This window comes from Passer domesticus, chromosome 4 (genome assembly GCF_036417665.1).
Source record: "Passer domesticus isolate bPasDom1 chromosome 4, bPasDom1.hap1, whole genome shotgun sequence".
Lineage (NCBI taxonomy): Eukaryota > Metazoa > Chordata > Aves > Passeriformes > Passeridae > Passer > Passer domesticus.
Window position 1 is genome coordinate 36,249,105 of NC_087477.1, and position 19,154 is coordinate 36,268,258.

The 19,154-nt window shown below is 42.7% G+C and overlaps 1 protein-coding gene and 1 long non-coding RNA gene across 2 annotated transcripts in view; one reads left to right on the plus strand and one right to left on the minus strand.

Annotated features, from left to right (window-relative positions):
* CXXC4 (CXXC finger protein 4) overlaps nucleotides 1-1,556 on the minus strand; it is a 28,791-nt gene extending 27,235 nt beyond the window's left edge. Inside the window, exons 1-2 of the mRNA XM_064417129.1 lie at nucleotides 1,194-1,556; nucleotides 958-1,034 (exon numbers count right to left, since the gene is read on the minus strand). The gene's annotated coding sequence lies outside the window, so the exon portion shown is untranslated. The remainder of the gene's footprint in view (nucleotides 1-957; nucleotides 1,035-1,193) is intronic.
* Nucleotides 1,557-1,953: 397 nt separating this feature from the next.
* Nucleotides 1,954-11,807, plus strand: LOC135298938 (uncharacterized). Its single transcript, XR_010360989.1, has 4 exons — nucleotides 1,954-2,201; nucleotides 2,591-2,781; nucleotides 4,223-4,492; nucleotides 10,903-11,807. It is a non-coding gene; the product is annotated as an uncharacterized LOC135298938 (long non-coding RNA).
* Nucleotides 11,808-19,154: the final 7,347 nt, after the last annotated feature.

Consider the following 19,154-nt stretch of genomic DNA (forward strand, 5'->3'; position numbering starts at 1 on the left):
AAACCCAGACTCTCGCTGCCTTCAGTGGTCTAGTGGCAATACAAAGGCTGCCCCGGAAAGCTCTAGGCTAAGCGTCGTCTTGTGGAGGGATGCGAAGGATTTGCTTACAGCAAAAAAAACCCCCTCTCCCGTTTCCAGAAAGGAAAACCTAGCTGCATGTCCTCGATAACAACTACTCAATAAAACTAGTTTTGCCAGCCATGTGTATGAAAGCCACGCATCTGGTAAGGAATAAAATGTTAGCGTTCAGCCCTTTATGCCAGAAGTCATATGCATTTTCTTGCCCTATTTCCCCCAGCATTAAACTGGCTTCTCTCCACAAAACCTTCCCTCGCTGGCTACCTTTTCTCTCCCCGCGATCCCCTCTCAGGCTTTATTGCCACCAGCAGCGAGAAAATGATGGTGCCCACCAACCGGGTCATTATTGTTTAATCGATGCATCTCCGGAGCATGAAAAGGGTACCCGAGACGCAGTTATTGATTTCCCTCCCCCTCTAACTATCGCCCTCTTTTCCACGAATGAAATAAATAAATAGAAATTGCTAGCCGGGCTTTGCGATTCTGTCCCTGCTTAAGCTAAATGTGACCGTACATGTTCAATATTGCATGTCTGCTCTGCCAAAGACAGAGAGATCAAAGGTCATATTTAAGATTCAGGAGGAGGGGCGGGTGCAGATTAATTAATAAATTAATATAGCGACGCCTTTTATTGCCCAAGTCTAGCATTAATCTACTTTTACGATCCTAGATAACAAGAACAACAGAAAAAAGAGCACCCGACAAACCCACAAAATTTTAAAAAAACAAAAAAAACCAAACAACCCATCCCTCTAAAAAAACCCCACAACTAAAACCCGAAACCACACACACACAAAAAACCCAAAAAACAAAAGAAAAAAAAAACCGCGAAGAATAAGGGGGGGGAAGATGAGGGGGGAAAGCAAACCAGTCACTTACCAGGCTCTTTATTTGGGGGGGCTTGAGTGTGCAGACGCTACCAGCCTGTCTGCCTTTAATTAGTTGCACATCAGTCCCTAACACAAAGAAGAAGAAGAAGAAGAAAAATATCCAGATGTGCCTTGGCAGCTCCTCAATTACAACTTTGATACTTGTAAACAAACTGCGAGGGGCGGTGGGGAAGGTGGGGGGGGGCGGGGGGGATAAATTAAGCCGCCGATCCACTAAACAAATACCTGTAAGTGGCTTTTTTTCCCCCCTCTCTCTCTTTCTAGCTCGTTGCAGAGAAAGGAGGAGGAGGGGGGAGCAGGGGAGGCGGCGGGGGGCGAGGAAGGAGCAGGCACAGAGGGAGGGCGGGCGGGAGTGTGTGTGTGTGTGTGTGTGTGTGTGCGTGTGCGCGGTGGTCTCCTCTGCCGGCGCGCTGCTCGCCGCCCGTCTCCCGGCGCCCGCCCTCGCACACAGCGCCGGGAGTGCGTGTGCGTGTGGCGGCGCGGGGGAGGGGAGGGCGGGGGCGGGCGGGAGGCGATCGCCGCCGAGGTGAGGGAGCGCGCCGGGAGGACGCGGGGATGCGGCCGGCCGAGCGCCGCCGGGGCCGCCGCCGAGCGGCGCGCTGGGGCCGCGGCGCGGCGAGCGGGGCCGCCCCCGGCGCTGCCCTCCCGCGGCGGGGGCGCTGCGGCCGCGGCCCCCGGTGCGGGGCTGCCGGCGGGGCGGGGCCGCCGCGCCGCAGAGGGGAGGGGAGGGGGCGGCGGGGAGGGCGCGCCCCCCGCGCTGCGCCCCGCCACCCTCCCCGCGGGCGGGCGCGGAACTGCCGGCAAACTTTGTGCCCCGGGAAGTTTGCGGAGGGGAGCGGCCGTCCCCCCGGCCCGGCCGGCGGGCTGGAGCGGCAGCCCGGTGCCCCGGTCGGCGCACGGCCACGCAGCGTGTCATTTCTCACGCGCGCTCGCAGATCTCGAATGACTGCCAAGCCCCGAGTACGCTATGGTTTCTTTCAGACGCGTGAGGTGCTGCAGATTTCAGGCACATTCAGGCGAAATAGAGCCAGCTGAACCGTGGATGGTACACAAGTGTCTCGGCATTCACTAGAAGTTCTTTCCCTACATTTGCCCTTTGCAGGTGCCAGAGCCCAGGAGGCGCATGGCACCTGTCCGGGCATCTGTCCGGGCATCTGTCCGGCAGGCCACGCTAACCCCACACCTGAACTGCCAACACTAAAACGGATCTCTGAACAAGCTGCTGATGTACAGGTACTGCATGCAAACACACCACAGTTCCTTAAAGAATTTCAGCAAACTGTAAAAAAAACCCCATCCAATCCCACCTGCCTTCCCCGGAGTTCTTGCAAGCACAAAAAAGGCCTATATTCACTGAATAAATGATGAATATCAAGTTCTTCATCCAGCCCCTCTTGGTACTCCAGAGAGAGCGCTGGTACTTACAGAGCCACTGCTGCAGCCTGGTGCTGCCAGCCTGGGCACTAAGCAGTTAAGAAATGGATGTTTCTGCCAAGAAAATAATTTTAACCATTTGTAAATTACAGAAAAAGAAGGGAAAATCGCACTGTTTCATTGGTTTTATATGTAAGTAAATGAAGGATTTATTTGCAGACTGAAGTTTTATTACCTTCTGCTCCAAGCTGAATTCAAGCTCGGGGTACTCAACTCTACAGAATTACCCAAGGGAGAGGACTGCAGGAACCTCTTCTCAGGAGCAGCAGGACAAGGTGGATTTGAGCAGCGGGGCTCAGCAAGGACCAGCAGCCTCGTGGCCAATGCTCCATCAAGCGAGACTGACTGGTACAGATGAGGGACAGTTTTGGTCAATCAGGTAGGTTGCAGATCTGCAAGAAGTCGTGCCCCTGGCATTTATGTTATGGATTTGTACGCTTCATTTGGAAGCAGTATAGTTTATCAGGCTAATTAGCTGCTTCTAACCATACGATATGCATCTTAAAATACCCCCGAACATGGATTTACATAATAAAGCATAACCTCCCAACAAGCTAGCATCATCCTTTATGACAGTTCTGCTGCCTTTTTCAAAGTCTTTTTCTGTTTTGATACATTTTAACACAAACTTATGGGGCGGGGGAAATACAAATGAGGGGAAACAGTGTTTCAGTAATGTCACAAAATGACAAAAAACAAGAGCTTTTCCTGTTGAGGTTCATTCCCTACCACTTTTCTCCCAAATTAGTTGTCAAAAGCCATATGCAATACTCCAAACACTGAGGACGTTTTTCAAACACAGACTTCTCCTGAACTCCAAACTTCCTTTAATCACAACCTGTGTCTCGCTTAAGCAATCCTTTCCAAGTTCATTCATTACTCTTGAAGGAGTTACATTTTTAATAAGCTAAAAGAGGAAAAGGGGAAAACTCTGATAATCTTTTCTCATGCATAAGGAAGACCATTTCATGTATTTTTTAATTGTCATGTGAATTAAATTGCAGTGCTATATTTAACCTTTCTACTCTAGCCTGTAAAGCTGTACACTTTTTTGGTGCTGGGGAAGAAGCGTGGTATCCAGTTCAGATGTTTGGGTTTTTTTTATTTTCAGAAACCTTTTTTTTTTAGTAGAGTTTGGGGACTTTTGTTTGTTTGTTTGTTTGAGGGTTTTGTTGTTTGGTTTTTTTTTGGGGGGGGGGAGGGGGGTCGTGGGGAAGAGAGGAATTTTGGGATTTTTTTTTGGTTTTGGGTACAAATCTGTTTTATCCTGCATTCTGCCCTCAGCCTGAGAGCTGAGGAGCGCTTTTTATGTTCAGGAGTCTATCAGTGAGATCGCTACACTTGTCTCATGCTGGAGTCCTAGGAAAGCAATTCCAGATTATCCTTTTCACCGTAATCTGTGCTTTCATGGGAGGGACAGAAAGTTAAAAATCACAGGCTCTGATTTTTGTTCAGAAACTATTCCTATTTCCTTTTTCTCAGGAATGCAGCTAGAACAGTGTGTTGTGACATGGAAACATGGGAACTGCCCTGCCTTTGTAAATATTGATGTTGTTTTGAAAAAAAGTTGCAAAAAGAGAAACTAACTGAAATTCACATTCAGTTCTTGTTCGTTCTGTTACTGACTCTAGTGTGTATCTACAGTGACCACTGTAAACCTACCCAGATCCAGCAAGTCTTACAAGCATTGTACCAGAAATAGAAAAAGGAGGTGAAGCAAGCCCTTGGAGAATTCAGCAGTTCATTAGACTGCGAGCTGGAGTTTTGGGGTTTTTTTTCCTAGTATCATTACTCTTTCCTTTCTTGTGCTCTTTTCCTAGGCCTCTTAAAGCTCATGGATCCACTGTCAGGGCTAGACTCTGACTTTGTTGCTGTGTTTGGGTTCCCTTCTGCTGCGGCCAAGAGCTCTAAACCAGACATGCTGCAACTCTGCTTCTCCTCTGGGTGGTCCACATGGCACACATCCTGAGCAGGCAACCTTGGGGTGTGGGATTTTCTTACAGAAGAATTGTGGATGGGGACAGGAAAAGTAGCTACGTCTGCTCCCCTGCCTTTCTCATGAGGAAATCTCCTGCCTTGAAATGGAAATGGTAGGTTTTCATTGAGGACCATGTCCTTTTACCTGCCTTCAGCTTTGTGCTGCACCCCTTGATGAAAATGGATATAGTGTCTCAGCTGTTTCCCACTCTCAGGAAGAAACACATTCTGGCACAGCCTTTCTTCTAGCACCAGTCTTGTGAGCACTGAATGTATGGTCCTTTCCCTCTTAGATGAGGGTAAATTAAAAAAGAGATGCAGAAGTTTTCCAAAAATTCCCAAATCAAATTCTTTTTTACTTCATTGGGGCAAGAAACACAGGGAAACATCTTGTACACCATCCACAGCCATAACAGCAGACCCACACCCTATTGCCTGCAATCCCTCATAAGTCTTTAACATCCTTTGATAGACTCTCAGGGACCTGGGCTCCAATCTAACCTGAAATCTAACCAACCTTCCTTCCTTCCTTCCTTCCTTCCTTCCTTCCTTCCTTCCTTCCTTCCTTCCTTCCTTCCTTCCTTCCTTCCTTCCTTCCTTCCTTCCTTCCTTCCTTCCTTCCTTCCTTCCTTCCTTCCTTCCTTCCTTCCTTCCTTCCTTCCTTCCTTCCTTCCTTCCTTCCTTCCTTCCTTCCTTCCTTCCTTCCTTCCTTCCTTCCTTCCTTCCTTCCTTCCTTCCTTCCTTCCTTCCTTCCTTCCTTCCTTCCTTCCTTCCTTCCTTCCTTCCTTCCTTCCTTCCTTCCTTCCTTCCTTCCTTCCTTCCTTCCTTCCTTCCTTCCTTCCTTCCTTCCTTCCTTCCTTCCTTCCTTCCTTCCTTCCTTCCTTCCTTCCTTCCTTCCTTCCTTCCTTCCTTCCTTCCTTCCTTCCTTCCTTCCTTCCTTCCTTCCTTCCTTCCTTCCTTCCTTCCTTCCTTCCTTCCTTCCTTCCTTCCTTCCTTCCTTCCTTCCTTCCTTCCTTCCTTCCTTCCTTCCTTCCTTCCTTCCTTCCTTCCTTCCTTCCTTCCTTCCTTCCTTCCTTCCTTCCTTCCTTCCTTCCTTCCTTCCTTCCTTCCTTCCTTCCTTCCTTCCTTCCTTCCTTCCTTCCTTCCTTCCTTCCTTCCTTCCTTCCTTCCTTCCTTCCTTCCTTCCTTCCTTCCTTCCTTCCTTCCTTCCTTCCTTCCTTCCTTCCTTCCTTCCTTCCTTCCTTCCTTCCTTCCTTCCTTCCTTCCTTCCTTCCTTCCTTCCTTCCTTCCTTCCTTCCTTCCTTCCTTCCTTCCTTCCTTCCTTCCTTCCTTCCTTCCTTCCTTCCTTCCTTCCTTCCTTCCTTCCTTCCTTCCTTCCTTCCTTCCTTCCTTCCTTCCTTCCTTCCTTCCTTCCTTCCTTCCTTCCTTCCTTCCTTCCTTCCTTCCTTCCTTCCTTCCTTCCTTCCTTCCTTCCTTCCTTCCTTCCTTCCTTCCTTCCTTCCTTCCTTCCTTCCTTCCTTCCTTCCTTCCTTCCTTCCTTCCTTCCTTCCTTCCTTCCTTCCTTCCTTCCTTCCTTCCTTCCTTCCTTCCTTCCTTCCTTCCTTCCTTCCTTCCTTCCTTCCTTCCTTCCTTCCTTCCTTCCTTCCCCTACATGCCATTCTTCCTTCCCAGCTGCAGACAGACACATCCTATTCACCTCCCTCATACCTGCCCCTCTTGATTTCCACACAAGCAACCCATCCCAGCCCCTGACAAAGAAGGATGCTTCACTGCTTGCCAGCTACTGTGGAATTCTTGTATCAGTAAAGGGAAAGACCAGGCACATACTAGTTTTTGTGTGCTGCAAGAAAAGACACCTGAGAACTGCTAAAAAGTGCTATCTGCCAGCAAAAATCTGAGCAAATCCATCCATTAGAATTCTTGCTTTCATCCAATATTACTGAAAACTACTCTCCTTTAGTTTGAAAGGAAATGCAGTGATTACCCCCTATTACAGACACCTACAAATATTTACTAAAATAATGTAGCAGAGGGATTTTTTTGAAAGTTATCACAGCTTAAACATTCCCATTGCTTTGAATATGGTTTGATTCTGCTTCAGGTACAGATGCTTTCCTGATGCTTCCTAGGCAGGAATCCAGATTGCTGATCCCCAATTATGCCAACTCCCAGAGGGCTTGATCCATCACTGATGCAAGTCAACAATGCAGCTCTGCATTTGATAAGATGCTGCCAGATGAGAAACAGCAGTGCCCAGGAAAAAGAAAGCGCACAGGGATCCTTGTTGTCTCAATATTGGGACTCTGACAGGACAGAGATGGAGAGCTCTGAAATCTAGGTCCAAAGAGCTGGCTGCTGGAACCACCTGGATTTGCTTAGATCAACTCAGCACCTCCAAGTGTCTCTGCCCTGTGACTGACAGCCCACGTCAGTCTACAGTTTCATTTCTTTATGGTTCTTAAGAACCACCCATTATTGGAGGGGGACTGGAGTGGCTTTTACCCTGTGAATGCTGTACGAATCTAAATGTCAAGCCAGAGATATCATGCCAGCAACTAACAAGGGGCTTTAGAATAAGCATTCCCTGGCCAGCACACAGTAAGCATGGGCTCATTCACCTAATCAGCTTTTGGGCTCCTCAGTGCTAAGGCTGCATTCTGTTTTTTTCAAATGGCATTGCACCAACACTCTTCTGGGGCAGCTACTCTGAAAGTGTATTTGTTCTTTCAGGGCTTGCATGCCCCCCACCCCCCAAAAAAAACCCCAAAAAATGTGAGAAAGATTTGAATCACTGCTGCTAGTTCAGGATGCCTGACAGTTTTTCTTTCCTTTTGGGCCCTATTTTCAGAGACTTCTCCATTTGTCAAGTTTTACCTCTTTGATCTAAAAGTTCCCTATTTGAGAAGTATGAAGTCTATAAAACCATTCACCTGGTTTCCAGAGTCCATTCTTAACTAGCACATTTTCTGTGCTAAAATAATAAGGATCTAAAAACTACTTTTCTAAGGAGCTGTAATGCCTTTGCACTTAGAAGCAAAAAGTTTGAAATTTGGTCATCATGAACATACCTCATTTGGCTAAATTACATGTATTTCTGAGTTATAAGAAAGAAATTTTAGTTCACACACAAGAGAATTGCTAGAATTGCAATAGGGAAAAATTCTCTGAAGTGTTTAATTCTGGCTGATCTTTGAATAAGGTTCCTTCTGTGGATACATTACCTGCACTGGAACTGCTAAGTGGTGTGACAGTAGCAAAAGGTCAGCATCACCCATAGAGTATTCAAATTTAGTGATCTCTTTTACCAGATTATCAAAGCAAGGAAGATATCCCACAGAATGGAGACCAACTCATTGGTGCTTGAGAAGCACATGGATATCACAGAGAGAACCTGTACAAATAGGGAATTTGAAATTTCAGTTTTGGAATGCGGTTATGTGGAGCTGGGACGACTGTGTGAAGGAAGAAAAGACTGATGCTGAGAATGGACCAGGAACTAAATGAGGAAACAATCCTGGGGGAGACTAGTATGCAATCAGACATATGTGCAGAACTGGTACAGTAAGGATTTAATGGATCAGCTCAACTCAGGCATCTTCTAGATTTTTCAGTACTTTAGTCTGTGACCTTTGCAAACATTCTGGAGGTTCTATCTCCTTGGCTTGGCTGCCTTTTAAATTTTGGTACTTGTCTTGGAAGTGGCAGGTTTTGTTTTACACCTGTATGTAAGTTTTTGATGAGCTAGTTCCACTTTTACATTGAGTAAATTGGGGAGAGTAAAGACTTAATTAAAAAGCAGAGTTTTGTCAATTTAACACCATCTTCAGATGAATGACAGCTGTCTCATGTCAGGTTTTCATACCACTGTGATCAAACATCTCAGGTAAAACACAGCAATGAAAAATCAAGCTCATATCACTGAGCTGTGACTTTGGCCCTGTGATGCCCAGGATAGCTACATCAAACTCTTCCAGGTTCTGTTGGTCTGGAAGAGTATCTGAAAGCAAAATAGTAAATACATCAAACTTTTTCAGTACCTCATAAAAGAACAAAAGAAAAAGTAGTGTCTGCTTCAGGTAATTTCTATAGGAAGGAAAACTTCAGTGGGGTTTTTCTCTAGAGAAAAGTCTTTTCTCTGTAGTTGTGATGTTGCATAGCTTTGGCTACCTTCTCATTGAAATAGCCTGAGATGCTGCTTTCATCTCAGTTCCCACACTCTGACAAAAGACATGTATATTTTACTATCCAGTTTTGTTAATGCTTTGCTCCCCTCATCTGTTGTCACACTTTCACTGTTAAGACTAGTCTGAAATAAGCTTATGTTTTTAAATACTTGATTTCACATACTGCTACTATTTATGGTTAAGGCTTCCTTGGGAAGAATGACAATCACTCATGACTCAAAGATGGTCTCAGTGCCAGAAGCACTTTGTATCCTTCTATAGGCCATCATTTTGACTTACAATAAGCACCAGCAGGCAGTGGATGGCCATTTCCCTTACTGTTCCCTGAGGTCATGTTAATCATCCTTCAGCTTTACTGTCAGAAGGCATAAAAATGGGACTCCACTGCTGCACAGCGTAGGACTGATGGATGACCCCAGAGAGCAGTGTTGATCCTCTGCTGATGTCCCCAGAACCTGATTCTTTCCCTGATTTCAGAGGTGTTCTACAGATGAATGGGGTGCAGAGGCCAGCTGGTGGTTTAGAAGGTGCTGCAAGTAGCTGGATGCTGACAGCACAGTGCCTGGCATTTAGATGACCACAACTAAGCACCTCTTTTGTAAGGCAGGACATTCTGCAGCAGGCATTGTCTCACAGAGAAGGTAATTGCTGAGGTTTAGATAATACCAGTTTCTATCATTTTACCACCATTACCACAGCTCCCTGAGTGCTTTTCAATATTCACCTACTTACAAAGGTATAAGAAAGAGGATGCTGGGAAAGGGAAATGATATTCCAGATGTCAATGTGTGGTCAGAAGAATACACTACAATCCCAAAAATGGCAACAAAATGTGAGCTACTGGACGTGGGAAGAACAAGAACAAATACAGTGAAAAGCAAATACAAAAAAAACACCCCACAAACTGGTAAGAGTCAAAGAAATATGGATAAAAAAATATTGTGATGATTTAACAGGAAAATCAGGGCAGAACAAGACACAGAAGGCACCACAAGGGACATGAGCAAACTTTCTTGTTTCAACAAGATCGCTATCCTTTTCTCACGCATGTGCAAGCCTGTCCAAATGTGCTGTCACACAAATATTTTAAGCTGCTCTCTCCTGCCAGCAAGAGTTGTTATGATGGCAGCCGGTGCTGTGCTGCTGAGACGAGCCCCCAGAGAAAGCCCTCTCGCCTCTCTGTCTCTGTGCCCGTGTGATTCCCATTCCCTGCCACTCCCGGCACAGCGTCCTACGTGCTCGGAATGGTGGGCACGTTTCGCCGAGTGCTCCAGCCCTTCCCGGGTGTAACTTTAGCCCCCTTGAGGAGTCACATACCTGCTTTACACCGCGCCTGCAGAACAGAAGAAACAAAGCCCCGAGCGCAGAAATCTTGTTAAAACATGCTATAGGCAGACCAGGAGATTTTATCAGCCAATTGAACAAGGACCAATATACCTGCACCCTTGAACATTTGTTTGTTATCACTGCTCTGCTGAATCTGCTTGATTCCAAGTTGCAAAAGCGTTCCTCTAGGCAGATGACAGGAATGCCCATTGTTAATTAATGTTATTATTTTATTACACTTGGTTCTTAATGGCCCAAGACATTTTAGGTGATAATTGAGATCAAGTAACAGGGTTATTTCTTTTATACCTGGACTGTATTTTGCTACAAAAGAAATGTTCTCTCAATATTTTTGTATATAAGTCTGTCTGTCTATTGATCTATAACACCTGTGCAAATACTTCAGGGTAGAACTCCACATACTCAGTGTGTGGAGTTCTCCTTAACATTTCTCGAGCCCATTTACTACTCAGGTTTGCTGTTAGACAAAGCAATAAACTGACCAAAAACAATTGGCCTTATAGATATAAAGTGAAGATTAAGGCTTTAATCAACAGTGTTGTCAAAGTATCTAGAAGAAATTAGTTTATCATGCATAGCAAAGATGGGTTTCTTGAGACTTCTAATGAAAGCTGATATAGCCATTATCTGATTACTGTAACATACACTCAATCATTAATACAAAAGTCCTCTTTAATGATCTTCATTTTATGCCCACACCATCCTAGGAGGAAGCCAGGAGGTGGGAAGGGAAAAGTAGTGCTTCTTGCTTTTGTTTATGCCAATTCTAATGGGGTTGTGACACTGAAGAATGCTAATTTGAGACTGATGTGTATTTCTTGGCCCTGATCACAAGATGTGGGTCAGACTTATGAGAGTTCAGCAGTATTTGATGTCCTGAGGGCAAGATGATGCTATTCAAGATTAATACAGAGGCTGTGCTGGTCTTCTCCAGTCCCAGGGATTGCCAATTTTCCCATTAAGACAGTGTAAATCCATGTTCTCTATTGCAGCTGTGCTGAACCAAGTCCTGCTATGAGAAAGGAATTGTGCCCTGGCATCTGCATGGAAGTGATGATCCTGCTCTTCAGGAGAAAAACCGTGGAGAAAGTAAAGATGTGTAAGGGGTCGGGTAATTATTTCTCAAGTTTGTTATTGCAGACTGTACCCTGTTGTGATTTTTGCTGCTGGCTTCTGCTAGTAATTTGTTCTCGGGTTTTAAAGAATAGATCCCCCAAAAAATTTGTTAGCATCTGGCTCAATCAAAACAGAAGAAGTCACAATAAAGAAGCTATCTTTCAAAAAAGGTGAGGACTGTGTTCTCTGAATGTAGATTTTTTTCAAATGACTTTGGATTTTGCAGATTGTTGTCATTATACAGCTATTTATGAAGAAACATTATTGCTGTCTTTGTCATCAAAAGAGCCTTGAGAACACTGTCTGTCACCTAGGATTAGTATTGCCACAAAATAAATGTTCTCTCGATATTTTTATAGATGTTTTCACAGGTCTCTAATGTTTCACATTAGAGAACCTGAGCCCCACTATTATTGCAAATTAAAATTATTTAATAGTGCTGCCTGTGAAAGAGTGTTGTTTTTACAGTTGTCAAATGTCTCAAACGTTGATAATTTTGTTTAACAATACATTATTTTCCTTTAGTTCTTCTAGGCATACTGCAAGTATTATCTTATGATTCTTTAAATGTCTGTTATTGTAAAAATAGTAGTATGCCTAAAATAGGTATTGATTTTGCATCCATAAAAGCAAAATACTGAGAAAGCCAATTATCTGTTTACCTCAGAAATATTAATGTCTTTATGCACCATGCAATGCACACTGCAAGGTGTAACTCTTTGGATGTACTGTGCATCTTTTGAGTCTTGAGTAAACCTGTAGGCTAAATGGAGAATAGTCTTGCTCTGAATCAGGAATTAAAAGTACCATTCAGGAAGGCTTCTAAATATCTTGACTTTAATGTCTGGAGCATTTTAGCCTTTCTTTTTATAAAAGCCTCAGAATTAGCTTTCTGTTGCTCACCCTCCCCCACATAATTCCTTCTCCTTTCTGGAGATTCTCAGCTGCTAAAACATACCCCTGCCAAATCTGCTGCAAACTCTGGACAAAAGAGAAAGTTCAATGAAACAGGAACACTCAAGCTTTCTGTTTGTGCCGTGCTGTGACTGTAAAACAATGGAGTTGCAGCATACACACAGAGTATGTAAAAGAAATGAATCTTTAAGAAATGTATGTTTTCACACATTGACAGGAGTACTAAACTCCCATGTTTTCCTACCATATGAAATTTGTCACTGTGTATAATTCTATCTACATTCCCGTGGTTCACTTCCTGCTGCAGTCATGACAAATGTCCTTTTTTATTTAGGAATTTTAGGGTCATTCATCTTTCATTTCTGTTATCAAATCTGTACTTCAAATATCTGTCTGCATCCTGCTCATTCCAGTGTGATATATGAATCTACAGATAATATATGCACCCCATGCTTATACCCACAGAAGCATCCAGAATTAAGTTCATGGTTCTCTTTGTCTGATATTCTTCCTTGACCACTGCACCCCACAGCAATCCCTTCAGCACCATCAGTTCTCCTAAATTTCCTCTGCTTTTGATCCAACTCAATAAACCCATCCATTTTTCCTAGCAAAACACTGGAAGTTTATGAATGATTTTTGCTTCCAACAAATATCTGTATGTACATATGTACATTTACATATATACAGTGGCCATTTGCTTGTGCTGTGATCCTTTGGGAGACCAAACCTGAGCCGTCAACAATATAACCTGCTTTAGAGTACAGGTCACAGATAAGTCTGACTGGCATCTTAATGATCCTTATCTCTCTCTCTTGACTCAGATTTATATGTTAGGAGGTGAAGACAGGTGAGAAGAGTCCAACCCATACTGCTGAAATGTCCATTTGCAATAGGAAGGCTCATGCATCAAGTGCTGTAGGGTGTGCAGGGAAATGAGGTTTCCAAAGCACAATCTAAGACTGATCCAGAGAAGACCCAAAACTAAAATACCGATCAGATTTTGGCAGATTTAATTTAAGAAGCAATACAATTATTAAGGTGGTAATCAATGAAAAGGGGAAGAGAGAAGATATGAGCATTAGTAGGACAGTCATATGTTAACAGCAACTATGCTCAGTGGGGTAGTAGCAAATCAAAGTGGTTTTGGTTACTACTAGGTCTGGTTCATGTATGATCCCTTTAACTATAAATAAGGTCTTCTCTCAAATTACCTATCAAGCTAGGTTCCTTTGGCAAGGTGTTTCCTTCAGACATTGCAGTGAAAAGTTTGTTTTGAAGAGGGATTTAAAAGGCAGATGCAGCTGGCATGGATTAGAGATCCTTATGGAAAGAAAGAAAATTAATCTTGTCATGGGAAGGAAAGATGGACATGACTTGACTCACTGGTCTTCCTTCTGTCTAGTGGAGACATCACATCCGTCACTTTAGAAGAGCCTGCTCCAGTTGTGAGATTTCACCATATTAGCCATTTCCAGGAACTTCTAGTTTGCAATCTTACTCTCTTCCTCCCTCAAACACCTATTAACATTTCCCTCCAAGTAAATCTTGCCACCAACGTGAACAAATATATTAAGAGTAATGTACAGTTATTGCAAGTACTCCAGCCTAGCCTGGACACTTCAGGAAGTTTCACAATCCATTCATGGACAGCCACAGCGTGTTGTACTTTCCTTCAACCCTCAGATGTTCCTCACTCACAATATTTAGAAGGAAGAATGAAAGGGAAAGAGGGAACATGCAGAAATATATGTTGGTCATAAAAAGCAGACAGGCTCCAGAAAAATAACCTAAAGAGCTAGTTTTCCTATTGTAACAGTTTGCTTTGGTTCAATTTAATTTTTTCTGTTTGCTGTTTCTTTTCTCTGTAGCTTTTCAGTTTTTGCAGTTCAGGTCATTCAACAAATCAAGAGTTCCTCCTTACTGTGTTTCCACTTACTGAATTTAAAAAACTATTATACTTTAAATTTCATATATACCATTATATTTAGTAAATCTCTCTTGTCTCCAAGTAACTTAAATGACAGTGTGTTTCCTCCCTGTTTTATGTGATTCCAATTGATTATATATTTTGCCAATAATGCAGTTAAAAAAAACAAAAATCACAATTATTCCAGAATGACAAGCTGTCCTAGAGCTTTACATCACCCTGATTTGAGGTGCTGGAGAAGTCAATGATACAATTAAGAAGGTTCTGCAGTCTTCATAAACATTCCAAGGTTATTCTCCCCAGACTGGTGTTTTTTTCCTTGCCTTTCCACTCCAAGCCCTGTACTTGCCCATACATGCCATAGGGAAAATGGAACCCTCACAGATGGTTTCTGCTGTGCTCCCAGCAATCTCTGTTAGCTGGACAAAGGATACTGAGGGTGGCTCTAATTTACTCTTTCCCTTTTATCTGGTGTAAGGAGCAAAAGGGCCGAAAGTCTCACCTTTTCTCTCTTTGTTAAGGATAATCTATTCAGAGCTCTCAGCACAGAGGCATCTAGTACTGTGTGTGTGTTGTACGAGGGAAAGAGTGTTACCTCTTGCATTGCTGGGAAGTCCAAACACATTTAAGTCAAAGCCAACCAAGTTTTGAACCCACACTGCAGTCTCCATCTTGGAAGAGGAATTGCCTTAAGAGGCACTATTAAATACTGCCCAATGAGGGATTTATGGAGATCACTGTTGTACACTGGGTATATCTTTTAAAAGGGCTTTTTAAATTGCTAGGAAGAGTCTTAGAATACACAGGAATATGCATATACACACATGCCTCTAATAACACTAATTCCTCTGGTCCTTTTTACCCAAAAGGATTTATCTTGTAGGCTATGAAATAGACCCAGCAAGCAGGGAAGTCTGCTGGCTCAATAACAGCAATAAAAGTTAGATATCATAATGCTTCCATTTCATTAGGAAGCTATCTGTCTCCTGGTTGTGGCTGGTTATGACCCAGGAAAAGTGGATATAAGGCTTGACACAGTATAGAAAATATATGTACTAGTGATCACAGGCTGTTTCTCTCAAAAGGACAGTTCCCTCAGCTCCAGTTGTACACTGTTTGACTTGGCAGAAGTAGGAAAGGGAATGGATGATTCAGTTGCTGTAATTTGTAAAAAGCATCAACAATTTTAACCTGCATTTTTCCCTTCAGTCATACTCTCGTCTCAGTTAAAGCTTCTTGTTTGATGTTTGCCTTCACTCTGACCATCCTTTAATACACTTGAGATGAAGTCAGGTAGAGAAGCAGAATATGGCATCCTCTGTGTACACTCTAACAGCCTCAGCATACATCAGTAAAGGGAATGGATTACTTCTCCATTCAACCTAAATTCATTTTTGCCTTCAAGTGCCATATGCATATGGCAGACTAAGGACTAGGAGGATCTAGTGACATTACTGTACAGCTGTGGCTTGGGATAGCATTTAGACCAGCCACAGCAGATAATTAGACAGATAAAAGTTTTGATTTAGGTGTTTGTGTGTTGTGTGTGCAGTCTATCAGCCTGTCCAACTCAGTCTCCCCAGTATCATTTTGGTGAGGGGGGTGACAAGTGCAGTGTTTGTCCTTGAGTTCTAGGTTGAGAACCATATCTTAATAAGATATTAAAGCTTTCCCTGCAAAGCCTAGCTACATTTTCCACATGTAGAAGCTATATTAATGTTCAGTCATATTGCTCAAGAAGAAAACAATACATCCAGCTAATCCCACGTATTCACTTTGCATTATACCTTGCTTCCCATTTGTTATAAATTTCTCTCCCTCTGCAATAAATTGATTATTTTTTTTTCTTTTCAGTTTTTCTGATTCCAAACCGCTCACTAAGCTTGATTTGCTGCTTCTGTTGGGCCACCTAAACTGTGCCATGTGTATTATACCTCAGGGTAGATCATTAATTCTTACCTCTTTGATTTAGCTGCCCTCTCAGTCAGATTCCTGCATCATTTTATCTCCCTCAATTTTTTTCTGCCAGTTTGAAACTCAGCTTTGGTTCTGCCTCCTTAAACATTAGAAGAAAGTACATTTCTTTTTCTTTGACCTCATTTTCTCACCTGACAACACTCGGCTTTTTTACTGATGTCTCCCCAAATCATGTTTTTTTCCATTTAGTACTAAGGTTAGCATTTCTGTGTTTCAGCAAAAGCAGCTATTTGCGTTCCTATGATGTTCAGAGTCATCTTATGTGTCTGCCTGTGCAATTCTGAGTTCAGTGCCAAAACAATTTGGGAATTTGTATTAAAGCTAGAAAGCTTTTCTACTATCTTGATAGCTTAGCTGTATTTGCTGTCACAGTATTAATACGAGTCAGTTGTTTCTGCATTCCTCAGTATGTTGCTGTGTAATCTCTTGTGCTCTGTATCATTGCTGGTCACTGGTTTCTAATCAAACATTTTCATATGCAATGATACATTCATCAAATAGCTGGTAACATTTCTGTTACTATGCAAAAATTCAGGCTAAGCTTTCTAAGTAACTTTCAGGCTAAATCTACAGTTGAACTATTTTCATATTCAATTCAAAACTATCCTCCTTCACATTTCACTCATTTATTCCAAGCTCGCGTTCATGCTCTCCTCAGAGTCATGTCCAACGCTTCACAATATTAGCAGTCCTTTCAGCTGTTAAGGAACCAAAGTTAAGGTAATGTATCTTTTATCAAATACTGCCACCAAAGCTTAATTGTTCATGCTCTTCATCTTAGATGGTCCACAATTGCTTGTATCAGTAGTTTTAGCTCTGTGTAATACTCAACAAACCACCACATCCACTGCAGATTCATCAAAAATCCCATCTGATTTAACAAAAGTGGAAGCTGGCTTGACAGCCTTGGAGATCAAAGTACACCAATGTATTTACAGGAGCTGAACATGAAACCGTTATACAATCTTCGAGTGTATAACTTTTTGTTCTGGAAGCCCTCTTTTGCAGGTCAGTCCTTCAGTACCAGTACCCATTTAGTCCTTTTGAGTCCAGAGAGCAGATCATGTGCTAGCTATGGTTATGATTTTGTTTCATTTTGTATATACCTATTCATCTTCAACCCTTATCAATGCACCCAAACCACATCAAACTGTATCAATCTTTAGTTACTACTAAAGGGAGCCACCACAACACTGACCTCCTCCATCTTCACAGCCACCATCTGCTTTTTAAATGAATATATAGAACAGAAACATTTTTCTCTAATAAAAACCTACAACTTTTATCTACTACATAGCTTAAGAGCTCATTTTCACTGAAGCACTTTGCAAGCACTGAAGCACTTTGCGTACTCACTATGCACTGTAGAAATTTGTGCCTAGGAAGATTTCGTTCTCCTTTAAGAGTTTGTCTTCTGAGTGTGGCTTCAGTGCACAGAAAAAACAGACTGTGATAAGGAACCAGAGGTGATATGTGCAAAAGGGTTTAATAGAACAGCAAATATTTCAATTTGCCATTTGATCTAACCAGAGTCAAAGAGGAGCAGTCCAAAAGCTTCATGATAGAAGCTTTAGGGAGAGCAGCACAGGAAGATGAAATGTCATTTAGTTGTTTTGACTGGATGAGACCATACTTGCCAGAGCAGGCAATGGGCAGGTTACTGTGAATGCTGCAACCAGTACAGAGCAGGCAGAAGTTACTAGGTTTGGGCACATGTGGTGTGACAGATGGAGTGACACTGTCCTCCAGCCCCTGGTAGGGTACTTTTCCTGTTCTGCCTCCCTTTCTGTCCTTGACACTTCTTCCTGGACGTGCTTGGCCATGCTGTGATCACCAGTGCTCAGAACCTGAGCTGAACAGGCATTCAGGCTCATGGGAGAACATTCCCTGTATTATCTTGGGCTTTGCATTACTGTTATGCACTAAGAGCTTTTATTTTATTTGTTTTGGCTGCAGAGTGGGTGTGGATTAACAGTGCATAATACTGATTTACTCCAAGGCTGTTGTGTGATCTCCAGCTTTACAATCCAGCTATTGATAGGAATTTACCAAAGGCCTTGCACCCCCTGCAGCTGGGACTAAATTTTCAGAAGATTTCTTCTCCCTTGTAAGCACCTAAATAAATGTCAAGATTTTCCCAGAGCTCTACATGTTCAGTGCTGTGTGGACTGGCACTATGAGATTGGTTCTTGAAAGACTCCTGTGAAGTGGGGATTGTGCTACTTACTATTTGTGGTGCTTATAAAAATGAGACTTAAAATCATTCCCAGTATTTTCAGTCATTAGAGATCATAAGGAGCTATGTGCCACATAAATAATTACATCTCTGCCTGCCCCTCTCTCTCTGCAACTCTCTGTACAGAAGATACTTCTTTCCTAACAGAGACTGGCTCACTAATCTGACACCGAATCCCTGCAATTCATAATAAAGGGTTCACCAGAGGTAGTGGGGAAGACTGGATCTATAACTGGCAGAGATGCTTGAAGCAGTGGCCTCCTTTCCACAACTGATGCTTTACTTTGGGATCCATGCTAGTGAAGGATCCCGAGTCTGTATAGGTTATTATTTATGCCATTATGTCAGTCATATTGCTCAAATACATTCAAATAAATTAGTTTTTCTAAAATTTGAACCAATTCCTGAATTATTAAGTAGTCTGCATTCAAACTTTTTACAGTATTGCCTGGTTCATAGTTTGAAGGAAGAATTTCACGATGTAGGAATGCCACATTAATTTTACATTTAATGGTGATATTTCACTGCTTCCAAAACTTTTCACACTATCTCATTTCTTGTAGTCATTCCCATTTCTTGTAGCCATTCCCATGTCATGTTTTTATCTGCCAAGATGACATGTTCAAAGAGCTTTAGCAAAGCTTGTACGGAAAACTTGTATGAAAATCAGATGTTGAATAGCACTTCCCAAATGCGAAAGAGATAGAGTGTTTTAGAGGCCAATTAATTATGGAATAATTCTTGAAACTCGTGGCAGTAATTAATGAGTGAGTAACATGCAGTATTTAGAAGTGAATAGCAGTTAGCAAACACTATGCATTGCTTTGTGTCTGTAATACAAGAAACAGTCCTGTAGCCATTTATTGATTATGAGTATTAACAGATTCCTGTAGTTAATGATGTGTCTTGTGCTTATATCATCAAGTTCTAATCTAAAATGTGACTACATTTAAAAAATAGCACTTTCTTTCTTGCATGCATGCACAGGAGAGAGAAGCAAGTTTCTGTAAGAATTTGCTTGGGTTGAGAAACCAGCTGTGATTAATTCAGAGACAGTGGCAGAACCACAC